The 19,214-nt window shown below is 46.9% G+C and overlaps 1 protein-coding gene across 2 annotated transcripts in view; it reads left to right on the top strand.

Moving 5' to 3' along the window:
• LOC126183485 (uncharacterized) overlaps window positions 1-19,214 on the top strand; it is a 197,110-nt gene that overhangs the window by 46,900 nt on the left and 130,996 nt on the right. Inside the window, exon 1 of one of the 2 annotated variants that reach the window (XM_049925512.1) lies at window positions 9,372-9,475. The exons of the other annotated variant lie outside the window; for it this stretch is intronic. The gene's annotated coding sequence lies outside the window, so the exon portion shown is untranslated. Of the gene's footprint in view, window positions 1-9,371; window positions 9,476-19,214 lie in introns of those variants that run through there. 2 annotated transcript variants of the gene reach the window in all.

The raw sequence follows: 19,214 nt of genomic DNA on the forward strand, positions 1-19,214 counted from the left end.
AACGAAAGTATGTAAGCGGAGGAGACACGGGCGGAGAATCACCTTAGCGAAGACATGGGCTGCAAATGGGGAAATACACTCCTGGAAATTGAAATAAGAACACCGTGAATTCATTGTCCCAGGAAGGGGAAACTTTATTGACACATTCCTGGGGTCAGATAAATCACATGATCACACTGACAGAACCACAGGCACATAGACACAGGCAACAGAGCATGCACAATGTCGGCACTAGTACAGTGTATATCCACATTTCGCAGCAATGCAGGCTGCTATTCTCCCATGGAGACGATCGTAGAGATGCTGGATGTAGTCCTGTGGAACGGCTTGCCATGCTTTTTCCACCTGGCGCCTCAGTTGGACCAGCGTTCGTGCTGGACGTGCAGACCGCGTGAGACGACGCTTCATCCAGTCCCAAACATACTCAATGGGGGACAGATCCGGAGATCTTGCTGACCAGGGTAGTTGACTTACACCTTCTAGAGCACGTTGGGTGGCACGGGATACATGCGGACGTGCATTGTCCTGTTGGAACAGCAAGTTCCCTTGCCGGTCTAGGAATGGTAGAACGATGGGTTCGATGACGGTTTGGATGTACCGTGCACTATTCAGTGTCCCCTCGACGATCACCAGTGGTGTACGGCCAGTGTAGGAGATCGCTCCCCACACCATGAAGCCGGGTGTTGGCCCTGTGTGCCTCGGTCGTATGCAGTCCTGATTGTGGCGCTCACCTGCACGGCGCGAAACACGCATACGACCATCATTGGCACCAAGGCAGAAGCGACTCTCTTCGCTGAAGACGACACGTCTCCATTCGTCCCTCCATTCACGCCTATCGCGACACCACTGGAGGCGGGCTGCACGATGTTGGGGCGTGAGCGGAAGACGGCCTAACGGTGTGCGGGACCGTAGCCCAGCTTCATGGAGACGGTTGCGAATGGTCCTCGCCGATACCCCAGGAGCAACAGTGTCCCTAATTTGCTGGGAAGTGGCGGTGCGGTCCCCTACGGCACTGCGTAGGATCCTACGGTCTTGGCGTGCATCCGTGCGTCGCTGCGGTCCGGTCCCAGGTCGACGGGCACGTGCACCTTCCGCCGACCACTGGCGACAACATCGATGTACTGTGGAGACCTCACGCCCCACGTGTTGAGCAATTCGGCGGTACGTCCACCCGGCCTCCCGCATGCCCACTATACGCCCTCGCTCAAAGTCCGTCAACTGCACATACGGTTCACGTCCACGGTGTCGCGGCATGCTACCAGTGTTAAAGACTGCGATGGAGCTCCGTATGCCACGGCAAACTGGCTGACACTGACGGCGGCGGTGCACAAATGCTGCGCAGCTAGCGCCATTCGACGGCCAACACCGCGGTTCCTGGTGTGTCCGCTGTGCCGTGCGTGTGATCATTGCTTGTACAGCCCTCTCGCAGTGTCCGGAGCAAGTATGGTGGGTCTGACACACCGGTGTCAATGTGTTCTTTTTTCCATTTCCAGGAGTGTACATTGAGTTAAGCGACTTTGACAAAGGGCATGTTATTATTAAGCAGAACCTGTGAACCAGACCTCGGAAGCCGCGAAGCTGGTAGAATATTCACGTGTACTGTCGTGACTATCTGCGGAAACACGTAAGACAGTCGAACTACCGCTATGCGCTAAATAATTGGACGTCCACGATTCTTCACAGAACGTGGGGTTCGGAGGCTTGTCTGTCCTGTAACGTATGACAGATGGTGATCTGTGGTATCTCTGCCGAAAGAGCACAATGCTGGTGCACACACAGCTGTTTCTGAGCACACGTTCATCGTGCATTGTTGGACATGGAGCTCCGCAGCAGACCACCCCTACATGTTCACATGTTGACCCAACGACACTGTCAATTGCAACCGCAGTCATACCGAGACCATCAATAGAAGCGTGTCGGATCTTCGGGTGAATCACATTTTTGCTGTACTAGGTAGAGGGCCGACTCCACAAAGAGAAAAAATTGGGGTGAACTGCCCCTCGAAACGTCCAGTGCGTTGCGGACGCAGGTTTGTAGGGGCGGTATTATGCTATGGGAGACATTCTCCTGCGCTTGCATGGGATTGTGGTAGTAATCGAAGACACGCTGACAGCTGCGAACTACCTGCATCCCTTCATGCTAGACGTCTTCCCCGACGCCGATGTCATCTTTCAGCAGCATAATTGTCCGTGTTTCGGAGCCAGAACCGCGCTGCAGTGGTTTGAGAAGCATTATAGTGGACTCATGTTGATGTCTCATCGACCAAATTTGCCTGATGTAAATCCTATGAAGCCCATCTGGGTCACTATCGGACGCCATCACCGCGTACGCAAGTCAGCCGCCCGTTATTTACGCGAATTTCATGACCCGTGCGTAGAAATCTAACGCCACATACCTCCACTAACTACGAACAAACTGTTGGATCCGATACGCAGAACCAGTGACGTATTTCGTTCTAAAGGCGGCAAGCTATTGGCTCATCAGTGTACATTACCTCGTAAGAATTGAGAATAAAGATGCAGTGAACTTGAGATGCTAACAAAGAAGCCGACAAACCTAGTTCTCCTGTTTGACTGAATAACCAGTTCGTCAGTGCCTTTTAGTTTTAGTGCAGGTATGTACAGGTTCGCTTCAGTAAGGAATTTGTTAGCTTCTTCATAATCAGAAACATTTACTGGTTTCTTCATCCCACTTTGAACCGCACTTCTCGAATTCATGTTGGAAAAAAGACGGTTCATAACCCTTGAAAATTTGACAGTAGCACTGTGCATAAGGAAATCTGATATTGCTAGGGAAGATGTTTCCTCTAAAGCATCAGCTGTCGAATGAGTAAAAAGTTGAATAGCGAGTGATACTTTCATATTATTCTTGAACCAGTTAATGTCGGCGCGGTCCGATGTGTAAAAGACCACACACTCACAGCGGATCTTTTAAACCCCAGCACTGCGGCGTTTCCCAGTCTCGTGACCTCTTAATGGGCTGAGGAAAGCGGCTTAACTCTACGTCTCTGGTCTACCTAAGTTGCAAAGCTTACACCTATCATTCGTACTTGGAAGATTTTTCTCTTTTTTTCCGGCAACGTTTCATGATTCGGTCATTGCACCTGCCTTACCAAAGGAAGATTTGCTCTCGAATCTTATACACTGTTTTTACACTTCTGTGTTATACAAGTTATACTGGTGTGTACATATACATACACGAATACATGGGTTTCTCTTTTCGTTTTACATCTAAATATACATACATAGATTTTTTTTCCATTGATTCAATTAATACATCTCTGTAAGATAAATATGCATAATAATTAATCATGTCTTCTCCATTCTTTATCTGCGACTTTGGGTAATCAGCGACTGAGCACTGAGGTTAGGAATAATTTGACGCAGGGCAGCATTTTTCCATGAGCCGGATCACGCTTCACACTCACGTGGTCATAACACTTCTCTTCTTCCCACTCCCGGCACTGGACGCTGCGACTGAGATTTCTAAACTACTAACTTTCTAACATTCTGCGTGGTGTCTGTTTGTTCTATATCGTGTCTCCCTACCACTTTCGCGCAACGACGCTCTGAGCGTGTTTTTTAGGGAATTGACTAGTTTGAACCTGGGACCTGTTGCTGGTAAGGAGACGCCAGACCACACATGACATGTAGAATTCAGAAGAGTTCAGTGAAACTAGCGATGATATAACCAAATACTTAATGATTTCAGCGTCAGCTCCACTGCACTCCCTGTAAAAGAATCTTAATACTAACTAAATTTAGTGGAAGGGGTTCAAGGCTTTCCTATTTTTAGTTAGCTGGTAAGAATAACGTCGAAAAAGCAGTTAAGTTTACCACTGGAAATTTTATCCTACTCACAAAACATTGTTTATAAATTGCACTATTGATAAAAGGAAATGTTTTAATACAGGATGGTAAAAACCAACTGCGTTCAACAAAAATGTGAACGAATATTCCCTGAATGGGTTTCCAAGTTCTACAATGGATCGAAGGATGATCTATGCCATATCACATCTATAATATAGGTTTAAATTAAGTCTCACAAAAGAGAAAACTATCAAAATGGTCTACAGTGACCCTCAATTATCTTTAATTACTTATCTAACTTGTCGTAAATTACAGTGGCTGATGTGGCTTCTCAATAACTATATAACAGAAAAATCATCGTGTTTCAGATTTTTACTTCAAGTGGCAAATGTGAACACCATGAGCTTAATTGACAACCGACAATAGTATTACGCAAAAAAGGGGGTGTAACAGATGAGACTTCTGCAGTTCTGAGTGAAGCTTTATGCGCTGTTATGCGGCATCGCATGCGTTCATTACCTTGTCGGTGTTCGTCAGGGGGTGGCGGCCAGCGCAGCTCCGTCCACCTCGCCGTCTCGGAAGCAACTCTCTCCGAACTTCTCCTTACTACAATTTACCGAAGTTGGTTTAAAAAAACTATCTGGCGATTTAGGCGCTGCAGTCCGGAACCGCGCGACTGCTACGGTCGCAGGTTCGAATCCTGCCTCGGGCGTGGATGTGTGTGATGTCTTTAGGGTAGTTAGGTTTAAGTAGTTCTAAGTTCTAGAGGACTGATGACCTCAGATGTTAAGTCCCATAGTGCTCAGAGCCATTTGAAACTATCTGGCTGTGTTTTCATCTGACCAATCAGGGTGTCAATGTTAACCTTAAGCTCCGCCTACAAAAATTCTGTCTATCCAATGAGAAACGTTATACTTTTCGTGGTGGGGCAATGTTTCTAAAGTTTGCAACGTAACAGAGACGCGAAAAAGTCTCACGCTAAAACTTGCAGCTGGGGTGGTCCTAGTGGTTAGCTGGCGACGTGGGTGTCCAGTCCGTCCCTTATCGTAGGGCCTTCTAGCTTAACACGGTTCTGCTCTCGGCTTCTGTTCTCGTTTCTCCCCTCAGAACTGCGTCTGTCTCATGGTGGGAAGGTATGACATGCATTTAGGCATTGTTGTGTTAGTCTGTGGTATTCCATTTGCTCACTCGTTACTCGTATTACTTTGGTTAATTTAATGTCACGATTTATTCGGAGCTATGTGACATACTACTGGATTTGCTTATCATATCAGGGTTTTCATGGAAAGTGTTGGATTCGCCTGACACCTTACAACTTTTACGTTATTAGCTGATATCTTCCTTCTCCGTTCTCTCATCATGTTTGCTACTTCTGCTAGGGTTAGGGTAATAGAGGCAAAGTGACCGGGGGGTCTCCCTTTCTCCGAGGATCAATCACAATGTCTCCCTCACCTTCACTTTTTGGATTTCTGTACGTAAATCCCTGCGTAAAAAGTTTTAAGATAGGCCATTGGCTATTTTTGTTACAGAGTTCATTTTACACACTTGCAGAGCTTGTAGAGGGAACTTAGTAGATCAAGTTTTATATAGAAACCTATGTCAAGAAACGCTACAGAGCGTCAGAGTAGTAGGCGCCCGCGCCTGTAAATGCATGAATATACAGGATGATTCCGTGATGATGTTACAATCTTTCTAGGATGATGGAGAAGGATGAATGTATGATTTAAGGCAAGGACCCTGTACTGGAATGAGTGGAAAGTTACATCATTCTGATACCTCTGACAGTGGAATTCATTTACGGTTACTGTTGTTGCTAAGAATGTAGGCTATGCAACTTTCATAGGTGGTGGTATTGACCAAGAGAAGAAAAAATTACCTGTAAACATGGGCTCTAAAATGCATAATTGAGGAGCTATGAGCACTTGTTTATCTTCGCTAGTGTGAAACACATCTCCACTGTCAGAGTTCTCAAACCGATTTTCACTTATAACTTTCGACTCTTTCTCTTCCGGTGAAGAGACCCTTACCTCAGATTGATACATTTATCCTTCCCCATCGCCTTTGAACGTTTGTAACATCATCAAGGAATCACCCTGTGTATACACACAGTCCGTTCCACAGGAAAGTGTATGCCGTTATCTGTAAGGAATACCGTGTAGGCTGCAGATACCTCGACTTCCGGCATAGGGTGGTTGGGTTTCGGGTTCGACTGAAAAGGTCAGGAGTCCTCTACACACAGGAAGCAGCTACACGGGTAGCAGGGGCTGTGTGGCGTCGACTGGACGTTTTTTAAGTTAGAGAGTCTCGGGGAAACACAAAAAGGGCTTCATTCTGAAAGGTTCAAGGCCGAATACAGGAAGAACGTAGATAGAGAAACCATCGGTATAACAGTTGTAAATTGTTGTAGTTGTGGTGGGAAAATACCGGAGGTCCAACCGCTAATAGAAAGAACTGATGCTTAAATCATTGTAGGCTCTGAAAGCTGTCTAAAGCCGAAGATAAATTTCAGCCAAAATTTTTGCGAAGAACCTAGCGGTGTTCCGAAAGGATAGGCTAAGCACAGTTGGCGGTGGCGTGTTTGTTGCTGTTAGAAGTAGTTTATCTTGTCGCAAAATTCCTGCGAGTTGGTATGGGCAGAGATCATTTTTGGCAACCGGAATAAAATAATAATTGAATCCTTTTACCGACCCCTCAATTTAGATGATACAATTGCTGAAAGGCTGAAAGAAAACATACACGTACCGACTCATACAATTACAGTTGGTGGTGACTTTAATCTACCCTCGATACGTTGGCGAAAATACATGTTTAAATCCGAAGGTATGCATAAAACATCATCCGAAATTATTCTAAATTCTCTGAAAATTATTTGGAGCACTTAGTTCATGAGCCCACGCGAATAATAAATAGTTGTGAAAACACACTTGACATCTTAGCAACAAATAATCCCGAGCTAATAACAAGCATCAGAATGAATACAGGGATTAGTGAAAGCAGAGTTACTAAACACAGCCTTCCGAAATTCCTTCACTAAAGAATACAAACTAGATATTCCAAAATTCGAATCAGGAACATATACCAACATGAGTAGCGTGGAATTAGAAATCCTCGGAGCAGTGAAGCAACTTAAATCACTGAACAAAAGCAAGTCCTCCGGTCCAGACTGTGTACCAGCTAGGTTCTTTTCAGAGTATGCTGATGCAATAGCTCCGTACTTAACAATCATATAGAACCGTACGCTCGACGAAAGATCCATACCCAAAGACTGGAAAGTTTCAAAGGACACACCAATATTCAACAAAGGTACTAGGAGTAATCCACTAAATTACCGTGCCACATCATTATCGTCGATATACAGTAGGATTTTGGAACATATATTGTGTTCGAACATTATGAATTACCTCGAAGAGAACAGTCTATTGACACACAGTCAACACAGATTTAGAAAACATCGTTCTTGTGAAATTCAACTAGCTCTTTACTCACACGAAGTGTTGAGTGCTATTGACAAGGAATTTCAAATTGATTACGTATTTCTAGATTTCCAGAAGACTTTTGACATTGACCACACAAGCAGCTTGTAGTGAAGTTGCGTGCTCATGGAATATCGTCTCAGCTTTGTGACCGGATTCGTGATTTCCTGTCATAGGGGTCACAGTTCGTAGTAATTGACGGAAAGTCATTGAGTTAAACAGAGGTGGTTTCTGGCGTTCCTCAAGGCAGTATTATAGGCCCTTTGCTGTTCCTTATATATATAAACGATTTATGGAACAATCTGAGCAGCCGTTTTAGGTTGTTTGCTGATGTTGCTGTCGTTCATCGCCTAGTGACGTCATCAGATCAATACAAATTGTAAAACGATTTAAAAAAGATATCTGTATGTGTAAAAATTGGCAATTGACCATAAATAACGAAAAATGTTAGGTCATCCACATGAGTGCTAAAAGGAATCCGTTGAACTTCGCTTACACCATAAATCAGTCGAATCTAAAGGTCGTAAATTCAACTAAATACCCAGGAATTACAATTACGAACAACTTAAATTGGAAGGAACACATGGAAAATGTTGTGGGGAGGGCTAACCAAGAACTGCGTTTGATTGGAAGGACACTTAGAAAATGACTGGCTCCACTACGCTTGCCCGTCCTCTTTTAGAATACTGCTGCGCCGTGTGGGACGCTTACCAGATGGGATTGACGGAGTGCATCGAGAAAGTTCAAAGAAGGGCAGCACGTCTTGTATTATCGCGAAATAGGGGAGAGAGTGTCACTGAAATGAACTGGATTTGGAGTGGAAATAATTAGAACAAAGGCGGTTTCCGTTGCGGTGGAATCTTCTCACGAAATTTCAATCACGAAATTTCTGCTCCGAATGCGAAAATATTTTGTTGACGCTGACGTACATAGAGAGAAACGATCATCATAATAAAATCAGGGGAAATGAAAGCTCGCACGAAAGATATAGGTGTTCGTTTCTTCCGCGCGCTGTACGAGACTGGAATAATAGAGGATTATTGTGAAGGTGGTTCATGAACCATCTGCCAGGCATTTAAATGAAATTTACAGAGTATCCATGTAGATGTAGATGTAGAAAGCACTATTATAAATACATGTTTACATGAAAATGTTTGTTATTACCAAATGCACAATTACCTAATGGTTATCCAATCGCAGTCATTATCGACGGTATCTTAGACCTGGCTCCGGTAAATCATCCACTTTTCCAACGTCGAAATATCGTTTGACTCTCTACGTAACGAATGTCTTTGACTTTCTAAGAATTTTAGTAGCAGCTTCATATGAAAGCTTTCATCTCTTTGGATGATTTACAAGGAACGCTGCGTCGTGACGCTTCAGATATTTTGCACTCATTTTAAACTGCAACCGACAAAACAAAACATTTAACTCTCACACTCTTTATCCATACACTGTGCAAAAGAGCAATGATTACAGATTCGAGACCACTAGCAGCAATGTCGCTGCGAACGTTACATTAAAAATTACTGGATATATTTCCTTGAGGAACTGTCTGTACATTTAGAGGTACTGCGCCTAAAACTTTGACGCACTGTAGCGTCGTTGGATGACGTTTCCGGGTAGGAGTTCCTGTGTAAAACTTGATCTACAAAGTCCCCTCTACAACCTTTAAAAGTGTGTAATATGAATTGTGAAACACACTGTATATTGTTCCATTCAGAGAAGAGATGTATACATCAATAATTCGGTTGCTGCAAGAGTTAAGAGAATTGACCATAAAAAAAATTTAGTGGCTTACAATTATTTGCCGAAGAGTGTGTTTCGACGTCTTCGAGTGTTCTCGAAATAGATGTGGTTCACCGTGTTTACGTAGACATACGTCTTTTCTGAATCGTGCTCAATTTTGGTGTTAGTTGGGCGGCAGTGAGTGATTGCGTGCAAGGAGGAGTGAGGGGAGAAAGTGGCTTGGCACGCGAATGAAGCGGCGGCGTGTCTGCGCAGCGTGGCTGTGTGTGTTTTTACGGCGGCGCGGAGTGGTGGGGAAGACGGAAGCGCCTCTTGCCGCTGCCGCCCACATCTGTTGCCAGTCGGCAGTAGTTGGCCGCCGCAGTTGTTTTCTCTCGCCGCTCGCGTCCTCGCGCACTCCTGCTTCTTTTACGTCTAATCGAATCCCGCTGGTATCGACTTCTGGTAAGTTCAGCCACCGAATCTATACAAATCTGTATCAACTCACTGTGTTGCGTTCATTCTGCGGTCACTCTTTCTGATTACGTTAGTGTTAACGAACCAGTTATTAATGCGATACCCCATGGAGTGCTTCCTTAAGAACGGACTGCCGCTGTCGGTTTAGTTGCCGGCTACTGCTGGGTGATTACAACACTGGTAAGCGTCTCCTAATATTTGTGTGCCCCAAGGCTCCGGGACGCTGTCCATTAAGCACAGTGAGGCCGAAAAGGGAGTTCCGTACAAAATAACGATAGACTCTAGCGAAAATAGACCAAGTGGCGTCAAGACAAAAGATTGACAGCCACACTCCGTCATAATCATATAAAAAAGATTTCTCGTGATCTCTTTTGTCTTTTCTGTAATTTCACTGACCCTGTAGTAGCTCATAAAGAGCAATGAGAACAGTCGCCTCTGCGAGACATACTCAAAAGTAACACATAATATAGTACTTACATTTTTAGTACTGTTACTTGGTTCAAATGGCTCTGAGCACTATGGGACTTAACTTCTGAGGTCATCAATCCCCTAGAACTTAGAACTACTTAAACCTAACCAACCTAAGGACATCACATACATCCATGCCCGAGGCAGGATTCGAACCTGCGACCGGTGCGGTCGCGCGGTTCCGGACTGTAGCACCTAGAACCGCTCGGCCACCCCGGCCGGCAGTACTGTTACTTTTGCATCTTTAATATGCCCTGTTTTCTAACCCAACAGTTTTCTGTTCGTAAAATACTTCCAGTTCCCCGAAATTAGGATCTGATTATCAGTCACCGACGAACCAAACACAGTGAATTCGTTGCGTGGAACAAACCCATTGTTTTGCTACATGTGACTCCTATAGGTATTCCTATGAATAGTATGATATATATGTAGTATGGGATAAAGAAACATACAGTTATTAGACACCTGCATCTCTTCATGTGGTGTGTGTGACAGTGGAAAAGCAATACTGATCCGATTTTTCGTAGTGCAGACTTTACGTTTTTAATATGCTGCAGATGAAGCTAAAGGCCGCCGTTTTGCTTTGGATGCGGATATGCGAGACGCTGCAGAAGGTTTTGGGTCTGCTATTGAAAGACCCTCTCTATAACTGAGCAGAAAGTGAATACTTAGTTCAATAACAGTGCGTAGATTTTTGTATGGAAAATATAATTTCTCTTCCATACTGAAGACTAATAAATATGATGATTACCTGACATTATCAACTGTATTGGAAGCGATCTCAGTCTTTAAACACCGGCGCCTTATTTGTTGTACTTCACGTACGACGGCGACTGCATCGCAGTACAATATATTATAGTTTCAAATGCCAGTCTAGAGTGCAACGAAAAGAAAGGAAGCCCTATACGTTTCATCATGTCGAATCACTTTCCCTCCAGGTAACATTTCTGTCAGCAGGGTGTTTCCGACTCAGCGTATTGTGGTAATAAGCGACAGCGTTACTACTAAAAAGTCGTTTCCTGCGTATCACAAACACTAGGCGATACCTCGAGCGCGTTTCCTATAACAGTCAACAACTAGTCTAATTTAAAGTGTAGCCTAGAATGAAATAACATTTCTACACACACACACACACACACACACACACACACACACACACATAACTGTTGCACAAACTCTCTTTAGAGGACAGAATTGAGTTTCGCGTCATGTCTGTGATGCTCTGAAAGAAACGCAACTGTCTGCTGGCAGTAGTTACGTAATGGCGCTTTCACCAAGGCCGTATCGTCGTCGCCGGGCTGCGCTTTAACTGGCTGAGTAGCTCGTGTCCTTAAGGTGATAAACTGAAGCACTGTGTACATTTCTTTCCGGCACGTGCCGAAGAAAAATGCACAAAGAGTAAGTCTCTCGCTTCTGTTTATCTCCACAAGTTTATTTCTAAATCAGAAGGCCGACTGTGATATATCAGACCCAAAACGCGCCGGTGGTGAAGTTGCGACAGTTTCCGTTGTGTACAGAACTTGAAATAGAGGAGTGTGTGTTTCCTGAAGTCCATGTGAAATTATGGGAAGCTGGTTTTCCTGTGATCTGAATGGCAGTATTTGGTCTGTACTCTGTAATATCGTAAATTGTCTGGTAATTGTAGACATGCGAGTTTTGTCTCAGGCATCAGGGTAGCAGAATCGTCGGACAAAGTGGAGGCACGGTGGTAATGGCGCTCATGGTCCTGCTTCAGAACTATCGTAGGCTCTCTTGCTATGTTTGCACCACCGTCGCAGTAATATCTACACACTACAGTGCCATGTATCATGGCGTACAATATAATTGGTCCTTACATTTTCAAACGAACATCTGCCGAATATGTTCCATTCCTACGGAGTAGATATGTGAGGCAGGACTTTGCAGCCAGGTAAAAACTTATCTAACTTTACCTTTAACTAAATAAATACAGTATTTGGTCTATTTCAGTTTCTGACTGCCGCCGGAGATACAACGGCTAAGGAATATCTGCGTGGAAATAAATATAGTCAGAGACATTTTTGTCAGCAATCGTACCTAATTTCTAGACTTCGCATCAATTGGTGAAAACTTCAAGATGTTCTTAGGTGTCCTTGATACAAATTTAAGGTTAATGATGTTTTTTTCTTTTTCAATTGACTTGTTGTCGGTGTATAGCAAGCCCCTCTGTTCGGTGTCTTCGATACGTCACTCGTGTTACATAGATTTCTCCGAGGCTCCGGAAACAGCGTTCTAGATATCGTTATCATGTTAGCTGCTCTCACAAAAAGCTCTCAAATTGATATGAAAGGACTGAGATCGAATTACGGAGCGCTGGAATGTCTAACTTGATTACTTCATACACAGAGTTGACGTTATTACGGCCGCACAACTGAAATTAACAGACTCTGAATGCGCAATGGTAGTTGAAGCTAGTAGCACGGCACATTCCATTTCGGAAATCGTTAGGGGATTCAATATTCCGAGATCCACAGTGTCAAATATCTGCCGAGAATACCAAATTTCAGGCATTACCTCTCACCACGGACAACGCAGTGGCCGACGGACTTCACTTAACGACCGAGAGCAGCAGCGTTTGCGTAGAGTTATCAGTGCTAATAAACAAGCAACACTGCTTAAAATAAATGTGGAAATCAATACGGACGCATAACGAGCATATCCGTTAGGACAGTCCTGCGAAATTTGGCGTTAATGGGCTATGGCAGCAGACGACTGACGAGAGGGGAGTGCCTCTGCTGACCTCGTCAGGTCAGTTCCGATTTCAGTTGGTAAGTGATGTTGGTATGGTTCGAATGTGGTGCTGACTCCACGAAGCTATGGACCCTTATGCAAGCTGATGGTGGCTCCATAATGACGTGGGCTTTGTTTACATGGACTGAACTGGGTCCTCTACAACAACTGAACCGGTCATTGACTGGAAATCGTTATGTTCGGCTACTTGGAGCGATAGACTTATGACAACTATGCTTGCTGTTGTCCACACAATAACTTATTCCCGTCCCTGAGGCTGTTGGAACAGCAGTCTAAAACGTGCAGAGGTACATCGCGACACACAAGCACTTATACAGTGTGTATGACGAGGATAGGAAGCAGCATAGAAGCAATATTTTTACACCAAGAAAGCTTTCAGCAAAGTTAGACATTCCTTCTTGACGTACACTGAGGTGACAAAAGTATGGGGTACCTCCTAATATCGAGTCGGACCACCTTTAGCCCGGGACAGTGCAACAACTCGATGTGTCACGGACTTAACAAGTCGTTGGAAGTCCCTGCAGAAATACTGAGCCATGTTGCCTCTACAGTCGTCCACATCACAGCGGTGTTGGCGGTGCAAGATTTTGTACACAAACTGACCTCTCGCTTACGTTACCATAAACGTTCGATGGGCTTCATGTTGGGCGATCTGGGAGGCCAAACCATTCGCTCAAATTGTCCAGAATGTTCTTGAAACTAATCGCGAACTATTGTGGCCTGGTAATATGGTGCATTGTCATCTAAATAAATGTCATCGTTGAATGGCTGCGAATTGTCTCCAAGTATCCCGCCTTCGGGAGGACGACGGTTCAATCCCGTCTCCGGCCATCCTGATTTAGGTTTTCCGTGATTTCCCTAAATCGCTTCAGGCAAATGCCGGGATGGTTCTTTGAAAGGGCACGGCCGATTTCCTTCCCCATCCTTCCCTCACCCGAGCTTGCGCTCCGTCTCTAATGACCTCGTTGTCGACGGGACGTTAAACACTAATATCCTCCTCCTCCTCCAAGTATCCAGAATGAGATTTTCACTCTGCAGCGGAGTGTGTGCTGATATGAAACTTCCTGGCACATTAAAACTGTGTGCCCGACCGAGACTCGAACTCGGAACCTTTGCCTTTCGCGGGCAAGTGCTCTACCATCTGAGCTACCGAAGCACGACTCACGCCCGGTCTCACAGCTTTACTTCTGCCAGTACCTCATCTCCTACCTTCCAAACTTTACGAAAGCTCTCCAACACAGTCAGCCTTCGGCGGCGCAGCGGTTCGGACGGTGTTTACGTCCCTGCCGCACGTCTGCGCGAGAGGTGTTTACGTTACGTGTGTAGCGGTGTGTCGCGGTGTGGTTCAAATAGCTCTGAGGAAATGGTTCAAATGGCTCTGAGCACTGTGGGACTTAACTTCTAAGGTCATCAGTCCCCTAGAACTTAGAACTACTTAAACCTAACTAACCTAAGGACATCACACACATCCATGCCTGAGGCAGGCTTCGAACCTGCGACCGTAGCGGTCGCGCGGTTCCGGACTGTAGCGCCTAGAACCGCTCGGCCACTCTGTGTCGCGGTATACATAGAACGAATCATGGCCTTGTCGTTCCGCAAATCGACACTGAAATTTAGTTTTGTTAACGAATATGCTCGACCGAAGGCTTACGAGGTCGAACGTTATTTACGGGACGAGGTGAAAATCGGACCTGACGTTCTAGTTGGAATACACTTATCTATAGTCAGCAGCGTGGTCTATATCAAGCTCATAAATGAAGCGGCATGTGACGACCTACTATTTCGATACCGACAAGGACTTCGTTTCTGTCATTCGGACGGGAATGTTGGAGCGGTAACAGTTGAACACGCCGGCATGGGCCTCCGAACGATCCGCGTCTTTGAGCTTCCATTCGAAGTGCCAGAGTAATTGGTGACAGACGCCCTGCGTCCTTACGGAACGGTCCTATCCCACGTGGCTGAAAAATGGGCGAGTTTCAAGACGTATCCTGTCCTCAATGGCGTCAGACAAATACGGATCGAACTCCGAAAACACGTCCCGTCATACTTGTGCATCGCCGGTTTTAGGGCGATTGTCATTTACGACGGACAACCAAGGACGTGCTCTGGATGTGGCAAGGAGGGACACATACGTTCTGAGTGTGCTCAACGAAGGTTATTACAGCTGCCACGGGATGATCCACCCCTCACGCCGCATCCGACCGTGCTCCCCATGACTTACGTCGCCGCATTGCACGATGACGTGGGCCGCGAGACAGACGCGTACCAGAACACACAGACAGCGGAGGATCGTGGTGAGCCACAGAAAGACGACGTTGCGCTGGATCGCCTGCAGCAGTCACAGGACGCCCTCTCTTCGGTTCCGCTTGCGGCCCCTTCAGATAAGGCACTTGGAGACGTCGATAATACGACGGCGCACGATTCCGACGTCCCCCACGAACAACTGTTGACCATGCTGATCTCTGATTCCGAGGCCCGGCAACGAAAACAGCGATCCCCAAAACGCCGGAAGAAGCGCCGCCTCACGGTGGAGAACGACCACTCTGATCTAGCAGACAATTCTGAGAAGTTTACGGGTACGGAACAAACGACCATGGATACAGAAGAACTGCCTAGCGTGGATGCAACGGTGGCCAGCGGGACGGCGGTACGACCTACCGCTGACGATGCTCCAGACACAGCGAAGGAGCTCGATAGATGGCAACAGGCTACTGAGGAGGCTACGGCGCCTGCACCGCACGACAACAATGGGACACTAGGGGACTGGTCAGAAGACCCACCCCCGTGAGGAACAGATGATGCCGGAGGAACTACTCCCGCGCACTCTCCCGGTGTAAGACCGGCAGAGTGCACGGAATAACGGCAGACCATATGAGGGGACGGCGGGGGACGTTAGTCCGACAGCAGCCTATGTACGGCAAAATTAGTGACCGTACGGAACCCTATCTACGTTGACCGCCATGCAACAAGCTTATCGGATAGGGTCCGTTAACATCAATAGCATTGGGACGCCGGTAAAAATCAAGATGCTCAGTGACATGATAAAGGCTGCGGATTTAGACATAGCACTATTATAAGAAGTTCGGGTACTTCACCGAGCGAGGTGGGGCAGTGGTTAGCACACTGGACTCGCATTCGGGAGGACGACGGTTCAATCCCGTCTCCAGCCATCCTGATTTAGGTTTTCCGTGATTTCCCTAAATCGTTTCAGGCAAATGCCGGGATGGTTCCTTTGAAAGGGCATGGCCGATTTCCTTCCCAATCCTTCCCTAACCCGAGCTTGCGCTCCGTCTCTAATGACCTCGTTGTCGACGGGACGTTAAACACTAACCACCACCACCACCATCATCGGGTACTTCCCCCCTCGGACTTTTACGGTTACGATATTTACTGTTCCCCGTGTGACGAGAGAGGCGTTGGCACAGCTATACTATTAAAGGAAGGGATACGTGCAGACGAAGTAGAGTATTTGCCTTCTGCCCGTGGTACGGCCGTGACCATAGGTGGAATACGTTTGATCAATATATACGCACCGTCAGGCTCGGATAAGAGAAGGGACAGAGCAGATTTTTACGCCCATGAGGTTACACCGTTGTTTCAGGGACGATACGATGGTTGCACACTCGGCGGAGATTTTAATTGTGTGCTCGACAGAAAGGACCATCAACCTAACTATACTACTAGCCAAGAACTTAGGGAGCTGGTCAACGGGATGGAATTAGTCGATACATGGGACCTGAAGTATCGCAACCAACCAGGATATACATTTTTTACTAGCCACTCCGCGGCCCGTTTGGACCGGATCTACGTTTCAAGGGTGTTAGCAATGTCGACAGTGGACGCAGAAATATGGCCGACAGCGTTTACAGACCACGAGGCATATATTTGTACGGTTAACCTTGATAGACAGCAGGTATGGAGACGGAGGGGTAATTGGAAGATGAACGTCTCCCACCTGCGAGATGCAGAATGCCGACGCATGGTGGAGGACGCGTGGCATGGCTGCCTCCGTCGACGAAATTCTTTCGGTTCTGTCCTGCAGTGGTGGATCGAGTGCGCGAAGCCAGCTTTACGGAGGACGTTAATAGGTTACGGGAAGGAGATTTCTCAATGGCAGCGCACGACCACTGAGTTTTACTTTACGGCTCTCTGGGAACTGTTAGCTCAACCACCTACACCAGAACGCCAGACCGCCGTCCACCGAGTTAAGGCGAAGCTGGTACAACTTGCGACGCAGAGGATGGCAGGTACGATTATACGCGCGAGGTCGCAGGATTTCCTGCCCAACGAGGTTCCCTCGAATCATTATGTGATAAAGGAAAGACGAAGAAGACGCAGGAATTTAATACATGAGATCGATCTCGGCGATGGCCGACGTTTTACAACACAAAGGGGCATAGCACAGGCGTTCACGGATCATTGTAGCAGATTCTATGCGAGCAACGGGGTCAGAGGGAGCTGGGGAACGTCCTGGAAGAGATCCCAGACGCGACGAGTGTGAACGGGGAAGCGGACGGGTTATGTGAAATTACGTGTGAAGAGCTGGAGGAAGCGATTACACGAGGTGCTTGCAACAAGTCCCCAGGTCCAGACGGATTCCCGTTGGAATTTTACCGTGCCTTTGTGACCATTATGAACTTCTGCGGCAAGAAGTACCGGTTCACATTCAATTCACGGAAGGGCTCATGATACCGATACCGAAGCCCCGTGGTGCAAACGGCCTTCTGATTATCGCCCCTTGACCCTCCTTAATAGTGACTACAAGATCTTCATGCGCATCCTGGGAAGTCGTATCAAAAAGTCGCTGGAGAATCGAATACATGCCGATCAGACTTGTCTTGGCGGCATCAGTAATATCCACACAGCCTTGGGAGACTATCGTGACGTCATCGCCCTCGCGGCTGCATGCCGCCTTCGGGTGGCAATGGTTGCAGTAGATTTCGATCATGCTTTTGATCGCGTGGATCATGTGTACCTCGCGGCGGTGATGAACAGGATGGGTGTCTCGCCATTATTGACCAATGCTGTGATGCGGCTGTTGCACGGTGCCAGATCAGCGATGGTGGTCAACGGAGGGAGAACTGAGTATTTTAAGATCTTAAGATCAGTGAGACAGGGTTGCCCCTCGTCGATCCTCCTTTATGCGATCGCCTTAGAACCGTGCCTCGCAGGCCTTCGCCGCCGTCTTACCGGGATCTCCCTACGGCATTTATCATTCAAATGCAGAGCATACGCGGATGATATTGTGTTCCTCGTACGGAATGAGAGGGAGACTCAAACAGCACTGGATTGGCTACAGACGTATGGGATGGCAGCTGGAAGTGTGGTCAACTACCGAAAATCACAATTCATGCATGTGGGGCGTGTACTAGAACCAGGAACGGAAGGAACCTTACCTGCGGTGGAAACCCTCCGCTGTTTGGGTATCACCTTTCATAAAGAGACAGCGAGAACGGCTGCGGACAACTACCGAAGACTGTTACTCAGAGTCCGCACGGCAGTACGACTAAACGCCCTACGGTCGATGGATATGCTGCAGCGAGTGTTACTCGTCAACCTTTATCTCGCGCCCATGATGTGCCACCTGACACACCTTCTCCCCTTGACGCGCACGATGGCTATGAGGATTCAGGCGGCTTTTGGGTACTATGTGTGCCTGGGACAACTCTTTAAGGTACAGTACAACACGCTTACCCTCCCAGCGCGAGAGGGGGGCGTTGGTTTAGTGAACGTGCACGAGAAGGCGCGTGCCATGTATATTAATACTATGCTCTAGCGGTGGCGCAAGAGGAAACACTCGCTTACGGGGACGATCATCGAAGAACTCGTACCAACATCGCATCTTCCTCCAGTCAGTGTCGGCCATATATCGGCCCCTTTAACGTATGTGCGCACGTTCATCGTGGAACACAGTTACGTTCGAGTGCGTTTACCGACGACCCGACAGTCGACATCGAAGGACGTGTACCATCTGCTTCTTCGACAGATCGCCCGGAATAGGGTGGAACGCAAACATCCAGCTGTTAATTGACACGTGGTGTGGCGCACGGTCCACCACCCCCACCTACCTACATCAGTCAGATCAACATAGTACATTGTCGTCAACCGAAAATACCCTACAAATGATAAAAAGTACGCAATAAATTTGGCGGATTCGCCCGTGTGTCAGCAATGCGGCGTGCTGGATACGGACGACCATAGGCTGGTCTGCGGCGAGGCGTTGGCTGTCCGGACTCTCGCAAGAAAGATAATAGCGTTCATGCGGCGCACTATCTATACAGCAGTCTGTTCTGACATAGTATTTTTTCCAGAGGAAACGTATTTTCCGCGTCATAAGACGAACGCCGTGGCGTGGATCACAGGTATGACGGTCCATTACATATATAGAGACACTCGTATGAACTTACTGAACGTCCTGGATTACTGGCAATACTTGCAAGATGGACACACAAAACTATTACGGCTGCAAAAGTACAAGGATTGATATGCC

The sequence above is a fragment of the Schistocerca cancellata genome, chromosome 4, assembly GCF_023864275.1.
Source record: "Schistocerca cancellata isolate TAMUIC-IGC-003103 chromosome 4, iqSchCanc2.1, whole genome shotgun sequence".
In the NCBI taxonomy this organism is placed as follows: domain Eukaryota; kingdom Metazoa; phylum Arthropoda; class Insecta; order Orthoptera; family Acrididae; genus Schistocerca; species Schistocerca cancellata.